At 34.8% G+C, this 21,864-nt stretch overlaps 1 protein-coding gene across 1 annotated transcript in view; it reads left to right on the forward strand.

Moving 5' to 3' along the window:
* The window catches only part of COL25A1 (collagen type XXV alpha 1 chain), a 446,203-nt gene that overhangs the window by 164,788 nt on the left and 259,551 nt on the right, over positions 1-21,864 (forward strand). The window lies entirely within an intron of this gene.

A 21,864-nucleotide genomic window follows, 5' to 3' on the forward strand; every position in this document is an offset into this window, starting at 1 on the left:
AGATTGCTGGATCATAAAGCAAGAGTATCTTTAGTTTTGTAAGAAACTGTAAAACTTGATTCCAAAGTGGCTGTACCATTTTGCATTCCCATCAGCACTGAATGAGAGTTACTATCGCTCCACTTCCTTGTCAGCATTTAGTGTTGTCAGTGTTTTGAATTTTGGCCTTTCTAATAGGTAGTATAATAGTAACTTGTTATTGTTTTAGTTTGCAATTGCCTATTTTCATATAATTTCATGTGCGTACCTACCATCTGTATATTATTGGTGAGGTATCTGTTCAGGTTTTTGGCCCATTTTTTAATTGGATTATTTATTTTTCTTATTTTTGCTTTAAAGAGTTCTTTGTATATTTTGTATAATAGCCCTTTATCAGATCTCTTTTGCAAGTATCTTCACCCAATCTGTGGCTCGCCTTCTCATTCTCTTGACATTATCTTTTGCAGGGAAGAGTTTTTAATTTTAATGAGTCCAGCTTATCAATTATTTCTTTCATGGATTGTGCCTTTGGTGTTGAATTTGAAAAGTCATTACCATATCTGAGGTCATCTAGGTTTTCTCCTATGTTATCTTCTGAGAGTTTTTAGTTTTGCAATTTGCATTTGAGTATGTGATCCAATTTGAGTTAATTTTAGTGAGGGGTATAACGTCTGGGTTTAAGTTTAGAAGAAGCAGGCTCCCTGCCGGGAGCCTGATGGAGGACTCAATCCCAGGACCCAGGGATCATGACCTGAGGCAAAGGTGGACACTCGATCACTGAGCCTCCCAGGTGATCCTCATATAGATCTTTATATTTTCTTACATTTATATCTAAGTATTTTTATTTTCTTCAGTGCAAACACATGGTAGTGAGTTTTTATTTCAAATTCTATTTGTTCATTGCTAGTAAATAATAAAGTGATTGACTGTTTACATTAACCTTATATCCTGCAAGGTTGTTATAAATGCCTGGAATTTTTTGTTGTTGATTCTTTTGGACTTTCTGCATAGAAAATCATGCTATCTGTGAACAAAAACAGTTTTACTTCTTCATTCACAATCTATATACCTTTTATTTCCTTTTCTTGTCTTGTTGCATTAGCTAGTACTTCCAATATGATTCTGAAAAGCAGTAGTTAGAGGAGATATGCAGCTGTTTTTATGGTCTTGGTAGAAAAACTGAGTTTTTCACCACTAAGGATGATGTTATCAGTAAGTTTGTTTGTAGATGTCTTTTAACAAGTTGAGAAAGTTCCCCTCTATTCCTGGTTTGCTGAGAGTTTTCATTATGAAAATTTCATAATGAAATGATTTCATTCATTATGAATGGGTATTGGATTTTGTCAGATGCTTTTCTGCACCTATTTATATGATGGTCTGATTTTTCTTCTTTAGCCTGTTGGTGTGATGGATTACATTAATTGATTTTCAATTGTTGAGCCTGCCCTTTAAAGATTTTATTTATGTATTTATTCATGAGAGACACACACACACACACAGAGAGAGAGAGAGAGAGAGAGAGAGGCAGAGACACAGGCAGAGGGAGAAGCAGGGAACCGACGTGGGACTTGATCCTGGGTCTTCAGGATCAGGCCCTGGGCCGAAGGTGGCGCTAAACCGCCAAGCCACCGGCCTCCCAAGCCTGCCCTTTATATCTGAGATTAAATCCTACTTGGCCATGGTATATAATTCTTTATACACATTGTTAAATTCAATTTCCTGATATTTCATTGAAGATTCTCACATCTATGTTCATGAGAGATATTTCTTTTTTTGTAACATCTTTGATTTGGGTACTGGGGTAATGCTGGCCTCATAAAACGAGCTAGTAAGTATTCCTTCTACCTATATCTTCTGGAAGATTATAGAGAACTGGTATAATTTTTTTTTCCTTAAGTATTTAGTAGAATTCACTAGTGAACCTACCATTGCTTTCTGTTTGGGAGAGTTATTAATTATTGATTCAGTTTCTATAATAGATTTAGACCAAGTCAGATTGAATGTTTCTTCTTGAGTAAGTTTTGGAAGATTGTGTCTTTCAAAAAATTGGCCCATTCTATCAAGGTTACTAATTTGTTGAGATCACTTTTTTGATAGTGTTCATTTATCATCCTTTTAATATCCATGATAGTGTAATGATGTCCCCTCTCTCATTTCTGATGTTAATTTGTGTCTTCTTTTTTTAATAATAGTCTGAGAGGCTTATCAATTTTATTGATCTTTTCAAAGAACTGGCTTTTGGGTTTATTGATTTTTTCTATTGATTTCTTATTTTCAATTTTATTAATTCCTATTATTATTATCATTATTATTTTAGTTGCAGTTGCCCTTTGAACTGAGATGAACTTCTAATTTGCTGCAGTTTTCACTACTCCCTATAGCTCCCTCACAGGTGCTGAGTGTTAATTGCCATTTATTGTATCATTTGATGTTACTGTTTTAATAGTAAAGAACAGTTTAAAAAACAAACAAACAAACAAAAAAACTATTTCACTCCTCTCCCTAACCATTCCATCCACTCCCAGTAAGGCTCATTGTTTTTTGTTGTTGTTGTTTTTGGCTTTTTTGAATTTTTATCATTGAAGTAATAGTTGACATACATTGTTATATTAATTTCAGGTGTACAACATACTGATTCAACAATTTATATATATTATGTAATGCTCAAAACAGTAAGTGTGGTTACCATCTATCACAATGCAATGTTGTTACAATATTAGTGACTATGGGATCCCTGGGTGGCACAGCGATTTGGCGCCTGCCTTTGGCCCAGGGCGCGATCCTGGAGACCGGGGATCGAATCCCACGTCGGGCTCCCGGTGCATGGAGCCTGCTTCTCCCTCTGCCTGTGTCTCTGCCTCTCTCTCTCTCTCTCTCTGTGTGACCATCATAAATAATAAATTAAAAAAAAACAATATTAGTGACTATATTCTCTATGCTGTACTTTTCATCCCTATGACTTATTTATTTTATAATTGGAAGTTTATACCTCTTAATAACCTTCATATACTTCACCCATCCCCTCACTCCCATACTTCTATCAAATACCAGTTTGTTCTTTGTATTTATTAGTCTGTTTCAGGGTTTTTTTGTTTGTTCATTTCTTTCTTTTTTTAAAGATTCCACATTTAAGTGAAATCATAAGGGATTTTGAGAAGTTGACTTTTATTTTCATTTTTTACAAAACATTTCTTAATTTCTTTTGCAATTTCATCTTTGATGCATGTGTTATTAAGAAGTGTTTTTTGGGGCAGCCCTGGTGGCCCAGCGGTTTAGCCTAGCTTTCAGCCTGGGGTGTGATCCTGGAGATCCATGATCGAGTCCCACATTGGGCTCCCTGCATGGAGCCTGCTTCTCCCTCTGCCTTTGTCTCTGCCTCTCTCTCTCTGTGTCTGTCATAAATAAATAAAAAATTAAAAAAAAAAAAGAGCCAGTCACTTAAGTGACTGAGCCACCCATGTACTCCAGAAAATTATTTTTTTAAAAAAAGAAGGGTTTTTTGGGGGTGCCTGGGTGGCTCAGTCACTTAAGTGTCTGCCTTCGGCTCAGCTCATGATCCTAGGGTCTTGGGATGGAGCCTCATGTAGGGGCTCCCTGTTCAGCAGGGCTCTTGCTTCTCCCTCTGCCTCTGCCCCTCCCCCTGCTCATGCTCTCTTTTTCTCTCTCAAATAAATAAATAAAATCCTTAAAAAAAGAAGTGTTTTTTAAATTAAGACTGTTTTTTAAAGAGGGGTTTTAAGTTCATAGTAAAATTGAGGGGAAGATACAGAGATTTCCTGTATACTTCCTGTCCTTACACATGCATAGTCTCCCCCATATTCTCCCCCACCAGGATATTTGTTTCAATTGATGAACCTACATTGACACATCATAATCACCCAATGTCCATGGTTTATATTATGATTATGGTATTGTACATTCTGTTCATTTGAACACATGAATAATACCTATTCTCCATTATGGCATCTTACAGGGTAGTTTCATCATACTGCCTTAAAAAGCCTCACTTCAATGCTTATTTATTCATCTCCCAACCCCCCCCCCCAAATTTTGGCAACCACTGATTTTTTTGTTATTTCCATAATTTTGCCTTTTCAGAACATTATATAGTTGAACTCCTATAGTATAGAAATATCTTTTAGTATTTAGACATTTTGGGATTTTCTAGTATCTTTCTGTTATTGATTTCTAGTTTAATTCCATTACAGTCTGAGATCAAACATTATATAATTTCTATTTTAAAAATTTGTTAATGTAGGGACACTTGGTTGACTCAGTGGTTGAGCATCTGCGTGCAGCTCAGGTCGTGATCACCGGGTCCTGGGATTGACTCCTGCATTGGGCTCCCCGGAGGGAGTCTGCTTCTCCCTCTGCCTCTGTCTCTGCTTCACTCTCTGTGTCTTTCATGAATTAAAAAAAATCTAAAAAATTTATTAACGTAGATTTTATGACTCCAAATATGTTCTAACTTGGTGAATGTGTGCTTGAGAAGAATGTGTAATGTGCTATTGTTGGATAAAGTAGCTATAGATGTCAGTTATATCCAGGTGATTGCTGGTGTGGTTAAATTCAACTATGGCCTTACTAATTTTCTTCCTGTTGGATCTGTCCATTTCTGATACAGGAGTGTTGAAGTCTCCAATTGTAATAGTGGATTCCTCTATTTTTATTTGCAATTCTATCAGATTTTGCTTCATGTTATTTGATGCTCTTTTGCTAGGTGCACACACATTAAGGATTGTTATGTCTTCTTGACGTATTTAGCCGTTTATCATTGTGTAATGGCTGACCCTCTCTATCTCTGATAACTTTACTTGCTGTGATGTTTGCTCTGTCTGAAATTAATGTAGCTACTCTAGCTTTCTTTTGATTAGTGTTAACAAGGTATATCTTTCCCTATCCATTTACTTTTAAGCTATGTGTCTTTATATTAAAATTGTTTCTTATAGACAACATATAGATAAGTTTTATTTTGTGATCCACTCTTGTTTTCGACGTAATCTCTGCCTTTTAATTAGTGTGTTTATTGAATATTTGTTACTGTTTTCTGTTTGTTGCCCTATTTTTGTCTTATTTCATACTTTTTGTTTTTTGTTTTCTGATTTGAATTAAGCATTTTATATGATTCCATGTTCTCTTCTTAATTTGTTTATTTATTTATGATTTTATGTATTTATTCACAAGAGACACAGAGAGAAGCAGAGACATAGGGAGAGGGAGAAGTAGGCTCCCTGCTAGGTGCCTGATGTGGGACTCAATCCAGGACCCTGGGATCATGACCAAAGGCAGCCACTCAACCACTGGGCCATCCAAGTGCCCCTTCTCTTCCTATTTAGCATATCAGTTATACTTCTTTTTAAATTTTTTTAATACTTTTTTTAGTTGCTGCCCCAGAATTTAGAATATACATTAAAACTAATTTAAGTCTACTTTCAGATAATATTATAGTATTTTATGGATAGTTCAAATACCTTATAATAACCACATAATCCTAATTTCTTTTTCCTATCCTTGCATCTTTGCTGTCATTTATTTCATTTTTACATAAATATACATAAGCATATATATACATAATCATACATAATTGAATATGTTATTTTGAACAAGCTGTTATATATCAGATTAAGAATTAGAAAAATAAAAGTTTTTATTTTACCTTCATTTATTCCTTCTCTGATGATCTTCCTTTTTTTTAATGTATATCCAAGTTTCTGAACTTAGTTTTCCTTCCCTTTGTAGAACTTCTTTTACCATTTCTTGTAGGGCAAGTCTACTGGCAACAAATTCCCTCAATTTTTATTTGTCTGAGATAGTCCTTGTTTCTCCATCACTTCTGAAGGGTAACTTCAAAGAATATAGGATTCTCAACACTTTAAATATTTCACTCCACTCTCTTATAACTTGCATGTTTTCTGAGGAGAAGTGGGATGTGATTGTTTGCTCATCTATAAATAAGCTGTTTCCCTCATACCCATCCTCCAGCTTTCTCAAGGTGGGTTTTTCTAATTCAATTCTGTACCTATTTTAGGTCTCCTTGCTAATACAAAGTATTGCTCTACTCCCTCTTGATTATAGTAAAGTGGACAACAATTGGGTCAAACACACATGCATGTCCACACACGCCCACACACAGAGATACCACTTCCCAAATGTAAAAGTGATTTTGATTGAAGAACAGTAGAGATCCATACCAAACAAATATATTTCCCTAGATATAGTCTAAATTGCAGATTCCTGTGCCCATAATTTCGCCTACTGACATTTTGTACTCAGAGGTCAATATTGCATAAGGAATGGGTCCATTACCATGTTCTTTTAAAAGTAACAGGCTTATGGATTACCTGTCACTTGATGGCTGCTCCCTGGCTCTCTTGGCATGGTCTTTAAATTGCACTTTTCCATAGCTTATTCATCTCAAATTTAGAGTTAGCATGTTATGAATTGCTGGAAGTGGAAAGGAGAAAAACAAGAGTTATTTTTTTCTGTTCAAACAAATCCCCCAGAAGTAGGGGTGGGGTATTCTTCAGTTGTTCTTTAAAGTCTACTGCATATGTTTTGTAAGGTACTTTCTGATATATAATTTTGTGATTCTATGTAATATTACAAGAATGTTATAACTTATTTTGACTTATTTAAACATATGAATTTGATTTTGGACCAAAACCATTTCAGTGCATTTTGTTTCTATTTTACAAGTATTTCATTGGATGCTTATATTCATAAATTTCTAATGATATCCTGCTTCCTACTGTTCTAGCAATTAGTGGTCTAGCTGTCTAATTTGACTGCAGTTTGATTTTGCCTGAATAAATACTTTATTGAAGCTGTTTTTTACTATGCTGGTAATTTTCTTATGCCTGAAATATATAGCCACTTCTTTTTTCAGAAGACCAAAATATTGGGTGGTCCTGATGATGTAGTACTAACACAATTTAAATTCAAGAGTAATTTTAGCATCCAGATTGCCATTTTTATTTGCTACCAGTGCTGCACATGCCTTGTAAAGAAAATATGCTATTATCTAGCATTGGCAACCTCACACTGAAATACCTGCCAAAAACGTAATTCCTGTGTGTCATATTTTTTCTTGGTAAAAGTGTTTGAATTCTGTGCTCTAGCTTTACTGAGATATTTTCAGTTCCCAGGGTGCAGACTACTTCTATATGTCTTCATGACTTTCACATACTGCTCCATCAGCCTAGATGTCACATTCCACTTCTCAAACTTACTCTCCATCACCTTCTACCTGGATAACTCCTTGTCTTTCAGAACTCAGCTCAGATATCATATCCTTTAGGAAACCCTTTTTAAAATTCTACTCTCCTTCAGGCTGGATTGAATGTCCATCCTGCATTCAGACTTACACATAATTATTATCTTTGCAAATATATAGTTTTATAAATCTCTATCCTAAATTGTGAACCTATTGATCTTACGAGCCATGCCATTTTTCTCCATATTGTCAGCAGATAGTAATTGGACAATTAATGTTTGATGAATGGATCTGAATATTACTTGTGGATACTTTTTTATTTATTCTGGTTTTTCTATTGTATCTAGATGATGTATGCAGAGCTTGCTGTCATACCAGTTTACTTACAATTCCTATGGGAAGGATTTTTTAATTTCTTAATATATTTAGATCTTATTTTAGAACTATTATCATTATTATTTTTTTGAGGAACGGAAATTTATAATTATTGAACATCTATTGCATGTTAGGCCTTCTACTAGGTGCTTAGTATATTTTCTCATTTAATGCTTATGATTCTTTAAGATTGGTTTTTATCATCTTCATTATACAATTGAGGAACTAAGCCCGAAGGGATATTAAGTAATTTGCTCAATTGTATATCTTCTAAGTGGCAGAGTAGGAGTTGAGCTTTAGGTCTATCTATTATTTAGAGTTCTATTTTTTGTACTATGTATATATGTAGCATTTATTTAGATGCATATAGAAAGCCTAGGAAATGCTTATAAAAGGCTACGGTAAGAACATTTTCATTTATGGAAATAACATTAAAGAAGGACTCATGGAATAGTTATCTCTGTCACTAACACTTCTGCATCGCCCAATTTATCATGAATAACTATTTAGTTTTAAATACAGTTGGCTTTAAACATATTCATTAAGCAACAATAAAGTGGGCATTTTCAAAATCTGTATTGATACAGAGTCTTTTAGATACTTTGAGAATTATATCAAATTAATAATAGCACTTAAACTAAAACCAAAATTGCATTTGTTATCTCTCTCTCTCTCTCTCTCTCTCTCTCTCACACACACACACACACACAAATACACACTCCATACATGCTAAACCATCAAGACAGAATTTTGTGTTAAAAAAATCTCTTGTGTTATTAGAAGATCACTTTGGAATTCCCTAAAAATGTGATATTGCAGCTCTGCATAGTGTCCAGGATACAAGGGTCTGGTTTGCACATTTGTGACAAATCTCTTCCCAAAGCTGCAAAACAATTTGTTTCTGTCATCAGGGGGTTAAAGAAGCAGTTTTCTTCCTGTGCTGTTGGGAGACTTTTTTTTTTCCCTAGGAGATCAGGGAAACACATCAGAAAAGGAGATTATTCACATTTGCCCCAGTGCTACTAAAACAATTGTTTATTTTTTCTCTCTCCAATGTGGAAGGCTTTCCTATTCTCCACTTATCAAAGAAATTGAAAAACTACTCCTCTGTACTGCCACTACTGCTGATTCAGTTCTTTGGTTTTCCCTATATCAATCAGATTTTAACTTGACTGTATAGGAGTCTTTAGTTCAAAGCTCAGCTGAATTTGGTGGTCCTTCTTCAAAGTCTTTGTGGACATTTGCCAATTTTGTAAAACTGCTAGAAAGTTCAACAGACTTTTGCATACTTGGCAAGATTCCACCTCGAAGAGATCTGGGATAAAAACAGAAAGACAGTTACATAGAGAATAGAAAAACCTTTGTGGAAGTGATGGAGTAGTTTATATCATACACTTACTCATTTTTCTTTGCTCTGTAATGATATGAATCTTTCAGGTTACATACCTGAAATATACTTTCTTTGAAATGACTCGTTTTTCTTTCCTTTTTTTTGAGAATAAGTTTTCTTAATAGGAAATATTTATGTATTAATTTTACTTAAATATTTGATAGCGATTGAAGAGGATTGTTCAAGGGATTAAGGATAAAATTTGCTTTTTTATAGATAGCATAGCAAGTTGATAATATTAGTTTTTATAACTTATCATCCATTTAGGTAAACTTTGAAAGCATTAAGTGAGAAAAAAATTCTTAAAACTTCATAATTAAATTTACTAATAGTAATAATGACAATAATTTTATTGAATGTTTAATATTTATAAGTAGGAACTATTCTGTTTTGCATATATTGTTTCATTTAATCTTCACAAGAATCCTAGGAGGATTAATCAACTTTTTATTTATTTTTTTTAGAAGAGAAAATGAAACAAAGAAATTAAGAAACTTTTCCAAGTTCTATGCTTGGAAAAGTAAAAGAAACCATGCTTTCCTGCTTTCATAGTTTCGTAGAAAACTATGCTTTCATGACAAGTAAAAGAAACCAAAATAATAAGGACATCTACTATCTTACCTAACAAGAAGTCTAAAGATAGGGCTTCTCCAGGGTTGATTAACTCTGTGACATCACTGAAGACCCATTTTCCTTACATCTTTCTGTTTTCTTCTTTTTAGCAAATTGTCTTGTTATCCCAGAGTAGCTACCCTCTAAGATGTTTGCCACATTTTCAGGCATCATGGACAGAAAACTTTGTCACCAGGCAGAGAAAAGAGGGAAAAGTCCTTCTCTGAGCTCTCTTCTTAGTAAAGAGGAATCCCTTGCCAGATACTCCACAAGCAGTGGTGGGTTGTGGGCTCAAGAATTTGTGAAGCTAAGAACAACCATAGATAGATGACTAAATATAAAAGAGAAGTCAGGGAGATACACTGGCACTTCAAATTCAGAGCAAGCAAAGGGCAACTGAAGAGTGACTGTGGCACAGAGTCAGCTCAGGATTCATTTTCCTGAACTAGATTCTGAATCGCACTTGTAAAGCTGTCAATTCCTGCTGGATGCAGAGAAGTGGATGGGCGGACATTTCATACAGAACAGTGGTTGCAAATATTGCAGAAACACAATTTATGGCTCAATAAAGATCCCACGTGTAGATGTACAAGGAGATGTTAGAGAAAAATATGGGAAACAGTGACCAGGGAAAGATTCTGAGGGGCCAGTGTATCGTGGGGAGTTTTGAACTGATCCTATGGATGAGGAATCCTTGAGGGATGAGGGTTTCCAGCTTTGGCTTTTAGAAAGATCACTCTGTTCCTGGTTTGGAGGAAAACTTCAGGGAGACAAGGCTGGAGACCAGGTAGGTTGCTCTGCAGTAGTGCAGACAAGAGCAGATAGAGGGCTAAGCTGAGATGGGGTAGTAGACAGGGAAAGGGGAACAGGAAATATATGCTATCCAAACACTTTAGGTTTGGGAGACCTATTAGATATGTGAGTTGACACAGAGGTAAGGGCCCAGGATAAGTCTCCAATTTTTCAGTGGACAGTGGTACCATTACACTTGATTGAAATTAGAGGATTTATCATTTAGCAGGATAAACTAGGGGAGCGTGAGTTTCGAGCAAGGAAGGGGAAGAGTGAAGGAATAATCTGAAACATTCAGTTTTGTGCATCTTATACTTGAGGCATTTGGAGAATTTGCCCATGTGAAATCCCTAGTAGTGACCTGGAAATCAACAATGATAATATGAGTTAAAGTTACAGGTTTGGAAGGCATGAATATTTAGGATGAGCTTTAGAGGTAGGTAAACTCCCACAAGAAGAAACATTGATAGAGAGGAGTGTAAAGTATACAAACTTTGAGAAACATTAGCACTCCAGGCGCAGTGAGAACAAGTGGAGTGCTGGAGTCTATAATGAACAGAATGGAATTATGGAAACCAAGAGTAAAGAAATTTCAAGGAGACTGCAAAAAAATAAAACTACAGAGAGTTAAATAAGGCTTCCTGTAGAAGTAGCCGCTGAAATTCAACCCTGGACAACAGATCAAACAACACCCGTTTGCTACCGTTTTGGGAGTACCTGCTTACCTCCATCCTGTGATTCAGAGTGTGAAGAAGCATGTCCACTAGTTAATATAAAAAGAAACAATAATGAGTGCCATTTTATGTTTTAAGAAATCAATTTAATGATGGATAGAGGAAAGGAGAGGGGTTATTTATAACAAACAAAAAGATCCCAAATTGAAGGGTAGTAACAGATTTTGGTCAACAGAAAACAAGTCACACATACCTAAAGTTAGCAAGAATAGAGAAGGTAAAAAATGCAGTGAGTGCTCCTGCGAATCTCTGAGTGCTCCTGTGACACCATGCAGTGCCTCTGCCCTTTGCAGTGGGGGTCCTGTGCATTCTCAAGAGCACAAGCTCATCACTGAATGGTGGAATAAGGGATTTTCTCTAGTTTATACTTTCAAGGAAGCAATGTGGTATGGTATGACAAGAAATACAGAAGACACGGATATAATGCTGATCTTTGACACTTTTGAAGATTAATAGCTACTACCCACTTCTATCCTGAAGGATGATAAATTCACACAAAGCTATAAGACAAAAGGTGTTTTAAGTAATGACTCTATATCTTTTCATATTATTCCAAGCATGTCTATATCAGAAATAATTATATGGACTATTTAATACTATATGTATATATTTAAATGTTTCTATAATTTATGCAAATGAATGTATATTGTGGATTAGACTGTACATAGAAATTAATACAACCTAAACACAATATTTGATTTCTCTGTCCATAGATAAATGTAGAAATTTTTAAACTTAACATATAAAATGTTAGAAAGTGGCTTCTTGGGATTCCTGAGTGGCGCAGCGGTTTGGCGCCTGCCCTTGGCCCAGGGCGCGATCCTGGAGACCTGGGATCGGGTCCCACGTCGGGCTCCCGGTGCATGGAGCCTGCTTCTCCCTCTGCCTCTCTCTCTCTGTGACTATCATAAATAAATAATAAAAAAAAAATTAGAAAGTGGCTTCTTGGGGTGCTTGGGTAGCTCTGTCAGTTGAGCACTGAGTCTTGATTTTGGCTCATGATTTCCGTCTTGGGAGCAAGCCCTGCGTTGGGCTCTGCACTCAGTAGGAAGTTTGCTTGAGGATTTTCTCTTCTCCTTCTGCCCCTACCCTAACTCATGCATGTGTGCATGTTCCCTCTGTCTAAAATAAATAACTAAAATCTTTAAAAATACAAAAATAAAATAAAAATAAAAAGAGGCTTCCTACCATTGCTATAAATAATTATCTATATTCTCACTTAAGATATAGAGTTTATGACAGTTGGCCATGTGCATAAATAGGTTTTTATTATGTATAGTAAGCTTATGCTGACAGCATTCAGATTTTATTAAAAAGGAAAAATTGGGAAGAGTTGATCACATGGTACTCAAAGTTAAATGGAATGAAAATATATATATATATATATTGTTACATATTGATCCCTTACTCTGCTCACTAGTAAGTTGTATATCCAGGAGGCAACCATAGTGAGAAAAAGAACAAAGACCTTGGATTTATTTTCAAGTGTATTATTGTTTTAATAAGTCAGTAGTAGTCATATCAAGGGACCTCTTTTGTTTCTTATATTTGTTAGTATGACTTTAGAGATGTCAGCATTATTCTCTGAATAGGGACTGATATTTCTCTTTTCTTTTTTTTTTTTTTAAGATTTTATTTATTTATTCATGAGAGGCAGATAGGGTGCCTCCTTGCAGGGTGCCTGACATGGGACTCAATCCCGGGTCTCCAGGATCAGGCTCTGGGCTGAAGGCGGTGCTAAACTGCTGACCCACCAAGGCTGCCTGATATTTCTCTTTTCTTTCTCTGTTTATTTTAGGTGAAATTTTGTTCCATTTTTCTGTTTTTTTCTTCTCTCCATGCCGAACATTTCCAAGTTTCACTTGTCAATGGTGAAAAAAAATCTATTATTTCACTAAATGACAAATGGTTACTTTTCTCGGTAGAAATAGGTGAAACATTTTATATTGCCTCAAGAGAATTATAATGCATGTTACTCACTTCTGCATTGTTATGTTGAGGTGTAAACTTTAAACTGTCTAGTCATCTTTGAGATGAAATGGGGAAAATCTGTAAATATAGACTTTGTGGAAAATAACTCTTGAAGACTTCATTAAGGTATATGGAAACCTAGAAAAAAATCAGTCCTTGGGTAATTTGTGGAGGCAGGAAAAAGTATTTTTAGTAGCTGCCCCTTACTTTCTTTAATATCATTTTTTTTCTAAATTGTTTCATTGGGATTTATGGTGGATACTGAATTTATCTTAGGATTTATATTAAACTGCCTTTACAAATGCTTTTGTTGAAGCATTTATCAAATTTCAAATGGATACTGATAATTATCAATGTGTATTGTCCCAAAGTGCACTTTGGGCTGAAATTTTGCCCCATTTAGGTGAGAACTTTTAATTCCTGCTCTTATATACTTTAATATATTTTGTCCATTGTTAAAAATTTTTTTAAAGATTTTATTTATTTGAGGGAGTGCGTGAGAGAGATAGAGGATGAGCAGGGATGGGGGCAATGGGAGAGGGAGAAGCAGATTCCCCCCTGAGCAGGGAGCCTGATGTGAAGCTTGATCCCAGGACCCCAGGATCGTGACCTGAGCTGAAGGCAGACGCTTAACCCACTGAGCCACCCAGGTACTCTTGTTCACTGTTAAGTCATTTTAATCATACCTTTCCCACATGACATTTATTATTTGATTTTCTATAGCTTCTGAAATAGCTGAATACCTGTCTCCTCAAGGTATTCATGTATCATGAATAATAATAATATAGTTTTGATTAAAAGACATATCAGTCTTTATGACAAGTCTCACTCCTTTATGACAAGTCTCTCTTTATGACAAGTTGAGAAACTCCTCCAGTTTCTCCTACAAGAAAATGTATAATTTCAGAATTTCCTGGATTATTTTTAAGACAAATTTTAAGATAAAGAAAGCAACCTTTATATTCTTGAAGTAAATATAAATGTCAATTTACTGATTTTAGGTAGGTGTAGTTTGTGGGAAAATTGAGGAATGAAGAGGAATTGAAACAGAAATTTCACTGTCCGTCTTAATCAAAAATATAAAAATATGTCCTATGTCATAGGACATATAACAGTAATCTCTAATGGGAAATGGTGGGATGGGATTGAGGGACAAAGAAGAAAGATAATATGTAACTCATTTCTATGTTAAAAATTTGTTTTTTACATGGAGATTAAGAATGTTCCTTCTTGGGCAGCCCGGGTGGCTCAGCGGTTTAGTGCCGCCTTCAGCCCAGGGCATGATCCTGGAGACCCAGGATCAAGTCTGCGTCAGGCTTCCGGCATGGAGCCTGCTTCTCCCTCTGCCTGTGTCTCTGCCTCTCTCTATATCTGTTTCTCGAATAAATAAATAAATAATTTTTTTTAAAAAAAAGAATGTTCCCTCTTTTATGTTCTCATCCCAACTGTATAAGAAGATCAACTCACACTGGAAATGTAGAAAGTACAAAAGTTCATTCATCATATGTAATAGAAGATCATGACTGACATCCTGAGTAATAACAGGTTCTTGAGTAAAATTAGTAATTAGGATTATTATAGAGTAAAGGAGTTTTGACAGAAAATTTTACAGTTTCTAGAATTAACCATATTCAATAAATAGAAATAAAATTGATAGGTTTTATGAAGGAAACTGAAGCATATTTACAAGGAAAAGCTGCTGCTTGGTACATTAAAGTTTGCTGAAGAGAATTTAGAGTTTTATTTAATATCTTTACCTTCTGTTTTCTTGGGAGAACCTGCCTTAAGGACAAGTAGCAGAGCTCTTCCTAGGGTCATTTTACAATCTTTAAAACAAGGAAAATGGCATATTTCCAAGGAGTGGAGACATTTCATAGCTTTCCATTTCACCTTTTCATAGCACTCCATTTTTCCTTCTGTTACATGTTATGAAATTATCACAAATAAAATTATTTCATGACTTTCAATTGCTTTATCATTTAGTTTGAATAAAATGAGAGAGCACATTTTTTTAAAGAATTTTTTCTTATTATAGACTACAAACAAATGCAAAAATATTGACAGTTTGTCCTCAACCAGCCTAAACAATGATCAATATATAGTGTCTATCCCTACCTACTTTCTACCACTGCCAGAATTATTTTGAAAAAAAATCAAGGTAAAATATCATTTCATATACAGATGTTTCTATTTATCTCTAAGAGTCTAGGAATCTTCCTTTGCCATATTACAATACCATTATCATGTAATAAGTGGCAATCATTTCTTAATATCATTAAATATCCAAACAGTATTTTCATTTTCCTGAATATATTGTAAATTTTTAGCATTTAATTTGTTTGAATCAGGACTCAAACTTCTTACAATTGGTTGATATATCCCTTAAGTTTTCTCTCATCTATAGGCTGCCTCTCTCTCTCTCTTCCTTTTTCTTTGTTGCTGGTCATGAAGAAATTAGGTAATTGTCCTGTAGTTTCCCACAGTCTGGATTTTGTTACTGCATTCCCAAAGGTGTCTTTTAATGTGTCCCTCTGTTCCCTGTATTTCTTTCAAATTGGTAGTTAGAGCGAGAGACTTGATCAGAATAAAGTTCATGTTTTGGCAAGACTATGTCATAATGGGAGTTTTGGGCTTCTGTTAGGAGATAAATAATTTCTGATTTTTGCACTCTCATTATCTGACTTGGATGAACATTCACTGGAACTGTTAATTCAAGTAGGGGTTGCAGAAAAAGTGATTTTCTAGTTTTAATATTTCTTTTTCATTTAATAGTTGAAATATTTCTCTAAAGAGGAACTTCCCACCATCATCAGTTAAAGTTACATGGAGCTAGAATTTCTATAACAAAGGAAGGGTCAGTGTGCAATTCTTTCCCTTTATTTATCTCTGTTCACGATAATGAATTGGTTTCCTAACATCTGCCCAAAATGATCAATATGTGTGTGATCAGTATAGTAAATCAATATTTATTGTTTTACTAACAATAAAAATTCATGAATTTAGTGTATCAATACTTTGTAGTGATAATCTTTATTAGTGCTTAAATTGCACCATCCTTTATCTAGATTGGCTCCTAGTCTTTGAACTCTGGTAGCATTGATAGCTTCCTTGTACATAATATGACAAAATGTTTCAGGTTCATCTTGCTCATTTCCTATCCTAGGCCTAAGTTCAGACAATATTCCAAAGAATCCTGGTTCCTTTTTATGTGAAATGGTATTTCAACCCTACAATTCTGGTTATTTTTTTTGTTTTGTTTTTTGAAGAACAATTACTTTTAAATTTTTGCTAATTTAAGAAGAGTAGATATGGGCTATGTATGCAAATAGAATATTAGTGCTTTATAGGCAGACTTGTATGACTTCCTTTGTGATACTAAAAGTTGGGTGGATAATTAATTTTTATGTTAGTGATGGAACTGACCAGCGCAGACACTGAGTGCATTACTTAAGGGGAGGCAGAAAATAAAAGTATTTGGTAATGGTGCCAAAAGGACCACAGATTGCAAATTCCCTTGAATTTGTCTAGAGAGTTTATGTTTTTATATGAATATTTGATTTGTGAAACTATCATTTAGAAAATATAATTGGCTGCTAAGAAAAAGAAGGAGCTTTCTATGAAAACAAATTTATTTTCTAGAAAATCACTTATTTTGGGGGCACCTGTGTGGCTCAGTTGGTTAAGTATCTGCCTTCAGGTCAGATCATGATCCCAGGGTCCAGGGATTGAGTCCCTCATTGGGGTCCCAGCTCATCAAGGAATCTACTTCTCCCTCTCACTCTGCCCCTTCCCTGTGCTTATGTTCTCTCTCCCTCTTTCTCAAATAAATAAAATCATCTTAAAAATCATTTATTTCATCTGAATTTCAAAAATTTTTGCATAAAATGCTTCATATTATTTTCTTATATCTAAAGTTATATCCTTCTTTCCATTCTTAACATTGTTTTTGTGCCTTATTTCTTTGTTTTGTTTATTTCAAGTTTTTATTTAAATTCTAGTTGGCTTGAGGAGTAGGATTCAGTGATTCATCACTTAAATATAATACTCAGTGCTTATCACAGCAAGCACCTTCCTTAATATCCATCACACAGGGACGCCTAGGTGGCGCAGAAGTTGAGTGGCTGCCTTCGGCTCAGGGCATGATCCTGCCATCCAGAATCGAGTCTTGCATTTGGCTCTCTTCAAGGAGCCTGCTTCTCCCTGTGCCTATGTCTCTGCCTCCCTCTGTGTGTCGCTCATGAATCAATCAATCTTTAAAAAAAATACCAATCACACATTTGTCCATCCCCACCCACTTCCCCTCCAGCACCCTCAGTTTGTTCTCTATAGTTAAGAGTCTCTTATGGTTTGTTTCTCTCTCTTTTTCCCTCTTTCCCCTATGTTCATCTGTTTTGTTTCTTAAATTCCAAGTATGAGTGAAATCACATGGTATTTGTCTTTCTCCGACTTATTTTGCTTAGCATAAATATACTCTAGTTCTATCCATGTCACTGCAAAATGGCAAGATTTCATTATTTTTGATGGCTGAGTAGTGATTTATTTTATATATAATATATATTTATTATATATGAAGATATGGTATATATATATCATATTCATATGTCATTGGATATGGATATGTCATATGGACATATGCATATGTCATATCCCTTCATCAGTCAATAAACACATTTGGGATCTTTCCATAAACTGGCTATTGTTGTTAATGCTGCTGTAAACATAGGGGTGCATGTGCCCCTTTGAATCAGTATATTTGTATCTTTTGGGTAAATACTTAGTGGTGCAGTTGCTGGATCATAGAGTACTTCTGTTTTTTTAACTTTTCTGAAGAATCTCCATACTGTTTTCCAAAGCGGCTGCACTAGTCTGCATTCCCACCAACAGTGTAAGAGGGCTCCCCTTTCTCTGCAACCTCACCAACATCTGTTATATCTGAAAACAGATTTTTTTGATCATGGTCTCTTATTTGTTTTGCATAGTGATACAGGAACTTAATTGAGGTTGATGAAATTATATCTCTTTGCAGCAACCCTCTAAATAAAGAATGAGTGTTTCAGAACATCAGTGTGTTTTTATGACCCTTAAAGTTCTTTGTGTTAAGTCTTTGGTTTTTCGAATGGTAGTGCGATAATCAAACCAATGAGATGACTTCATTATTTATATGATTTACAAGTATCTACTTAAATACATAGCAAAATGGTAGGTTAAACCCAAACATTGTAATTACATTAAATGTAAATAGTCTGAACACTTCAATTAAAAGGCAGATATTATCATATTGGATAAATAACAAGACTTATCCATATGTGTAGACTCTGAAATCCACTAAATATAAAGAAAGCTGGAATGGCCAAATTATTATCAAACAAAGTAGATTTTCTTTTCTTTTTTTTTAAGATTTTATTTATTTATTCATGAGAGACACACACACAGAGAGAGGCAGAGACACAGGCAGAGGGAGAAGCAGGCTCCACGCAGGGAGACTGACGTGGGACTCGATCCCGGGTCTCAGGATCACACCCTGAAGGCAGGCGCTAAACCGCTGAGCCACCCGGGCTGCCCCAAAGTAGATTTTCAAACAAGGAAGATTAACAGGGATAAAGAGAGCTATTTCATGATAAAGGGTCAATTCATCAAAAGGACACAATAATCCTATATATATATAGGATTGCAACACATAACAGACACAATAATCCTTATATATATATATATATATGCAACTAATAACAGAATTTCTAAATAAATGAAGCAAAAATTGATAGAATTGCAAAAAGAAAATTTAAAAAAATTCCACAACATTAAAGATTTCCACACTTAGTTTTCAGAAATTGATGAAATAAGTAGGCAGAAAATCAGTAAGGAAATAGAAGACCTGGAAACCACTTTTGACTAACTTGATTTTATTGATATTTATAGCACATTCCATTCCACAACAAAGTATTCTTGTGTACATTCACCAACTACACTATATTTTGAGTCATTAAACAGGGCTCAATAAACTGAAGAGCATTGAAACCATACAGAATATTTTTGACCATTAATAAATTTAATCATAAAAGATATATGAATATTAGAGAACACTTCTAAACTACACAAAAGTTAAGAAGAAAAAATCACAAGGCAATTAATCATCTACCTGTGTAAATGATTACTTATACATGTATAGTTTTATGTATCACATTTTACATATAAATGCACATATGCATGCATTTATAGTTGAAAGTTTCATACATGTTTCATACATGTTTGAAAGTTTCATACATTTGAAAGGAATGAAATTAGAGTATTTGAACATGACTGATTTTTAGAGGGCAAACATGATAATTATGCAGCAGCTCTGTATGTTAGAAATGTTCCTCACAAGGAATTTAATTCCCAAGAGGAACAAAATATCACAAAAATATAAATGAAATGCATTTCATTTTACTCTTTAAGCTTTTTATAGCCTGGACAATGTGTAATGGGTTTATTTATAGAATGAAGTTCGCTGAACCCCTGGTTGTGGGTTTTCATAGAAGATTTCAGCAGCGGCTCAAATAGTTCACTGGGGGTAAAGGGGAAATCTAAAAGAAGCATTGGAAGAGTCTTAGCTTTGTTAAAGAGACAGCCAGATGTCAGCCTGAAGAGTAGCTTGTGTCTGCCTTCTGAGCTGGGTAGAGTATGTCATGATGAGACAATAAACATATGGAATAAATTACTGAGGAAGGCAATAGAGGAGAGCATAGACGAGTTCAGGAGACACCTAGTTTTGTTTCTGGAAAAAGGAAATTGATAAGTATTATGGGAAAGCAGGAGGGTTTTATTAGCATCTGCAAGCAAAATGATTATATTGAAAAAGATGGGTTTTTAAATTTTGTACACTTTTTACATTGCTATGTATTTTGATATTTCTATCTTAAGGACTATCCTTGTCAAATAACATGGTTCTTTAACAAATATTTCTTTTCAAGTTTTTCTTCCAAGTGATCAGGTAAGCTGAGGCTTGGGGCATCAAGATCATTTACTGTAGATTATTTAGCAGACTTTGCTGCTATTGACTGCAGCTTTTCTTCACCAATCTAGTTCTCTTGTATCTGTAATCATTGAGGATTTGGTGTTACCTGTCCATTCCTCCTCAACTTCTACCCTTCCAATCGCTATCTTGGCTAAATCACATAGTGTTTAACAAATTTGTTGAATAGCGATGGGTTTTCATGACTCCCTTTGAATTCTATTTTGAAATATTTTCAAGTTGTCTGGGGCAATTCTGTGATTTAAAAGGGAAATTATGAATTGTTGCCTATTTCTCTTATATTTCACTTAGGTCTTGACTTAAGGCCCCTTTGAAGTGGCCACTATTATATTTCCCTGCATTTGGACTCTAGCATTCTGGAGCCAGAAATATCTATTACCAAATTTTTATTGAATTGTCAGAGAAGGAGCACCTGGGTAGCTTAATTGGTTAAGTATCTGCCTTCGGCTCAGGTCATGATCCCAGGGTCCTGAGATCAAGCTCCTTGTCAGGCTCTCTGCTCAGTGGGGAGCCTGCTTCTCCCTCTCCTTCTGCCACTCCCCTGCTTGTGCTTTCTCCCTCTCTGTCGAATAAATAAGTAAAATCTTAAAAAAAAAAATTGTCAGAGAAAACCAACCTAAGTGTGAATGAGGTCATTTTTTCATAGCTATCACTATGTGGTCTTCTAGCCTTCTGAAGTCTGATTAGGAGACAGTTGAATTTGGGAATATTTCACTGTCTCTGGAATTGCAGTGTACCCCTCTCCAGTATCACATCTCAAGCTCTGTGCCCCATAAATAAAATCTTTCTAAGAATATTTGTATAGGAATTCATGATTAGCAGTAATTATAAGTTAATATTTTTCACTGGAGAAGATAAACCTGGTGTTAAAAGTGTTAAGGGGATTTTTACAAGTATTTTTGTTCTTTAAGTTTAGAAATACTATAGGGGAAATATGTATGTGTATTTTTTTCCTTTTATGGTAAAAAACTTAGATTATATAAATAAGATTAACAGATTAAAAAAATAACAACTCTCCTTATTTCATTTGCCCAAAGAGAACTACTATTAAATTATGAGCCTATGTTTCTGATCTTTTTCTTTTAACAAAAATGGACTTACATCATTTGTAGTTTTTCTAGCTGGCTTTGAATCATTTAGCAATATTTTGATAACATTTTTCATATCATTATTGGCATTCTATTTTGTAATTTTTAATAAGATCTAGTATTCTTTGAATAATTTATTGAATGATGCTTCACTGTTGAATATTTAGTGGTTTCTCCTTTTTTATGACTAAATGTTTTATTTTATTTTATTTTTTTATGAGACTAAATGTTTTATTGTGATAAATCCTATAGACAAATCTTTGAATATATCCGAATTACTTCCTTAGATGAAATTACTAAAAATAAAATATCAAAGAATATGCACAAATTGCTAAACTGCCTTTCAAAAAATTTGCAGCACTTCTTACCTGCACTAATAATGCATGAGTGTGCTCAATTTCCTGTGAATTTATGTTATGATTTTAATCTGCCAATTTGATAAGAAAAAATAGTATTTTTTTTGTTTTTTAAATTTGATCAAAAGATAGTTACCTAAATATTAGCAGTTCAAATCTTTTTAAAAAATGTCTATTGGTCTTTCAGCTTTTAAAAAATAAGCTGTTCGGGGATCCCTGGATGGCTCAGCGATTTAGTGCCTGCCTCTGGCCCAGGGGGTGATCTTGGAGTCCCAGGATCAGGTCCCGCATCGGGCTCCCTGCATGGAGCCTGCTTCTCCCTCTGCCTGTGTCTCTGCCTCT

The sequence above is a fragment of the Vulpes vulpes genome, chromosome 4, assembly GCF_048418805.1.
Source record: "Vulpes vulpes isolate BD-2025 chromosome 4, VulVul3, whole genome shotgun sequence".
NCBI lineage: Eukaryota > Metazoa > Chordata > Mammalia > Carnivora > Canidae > Vulpes > Vulpes vulpes.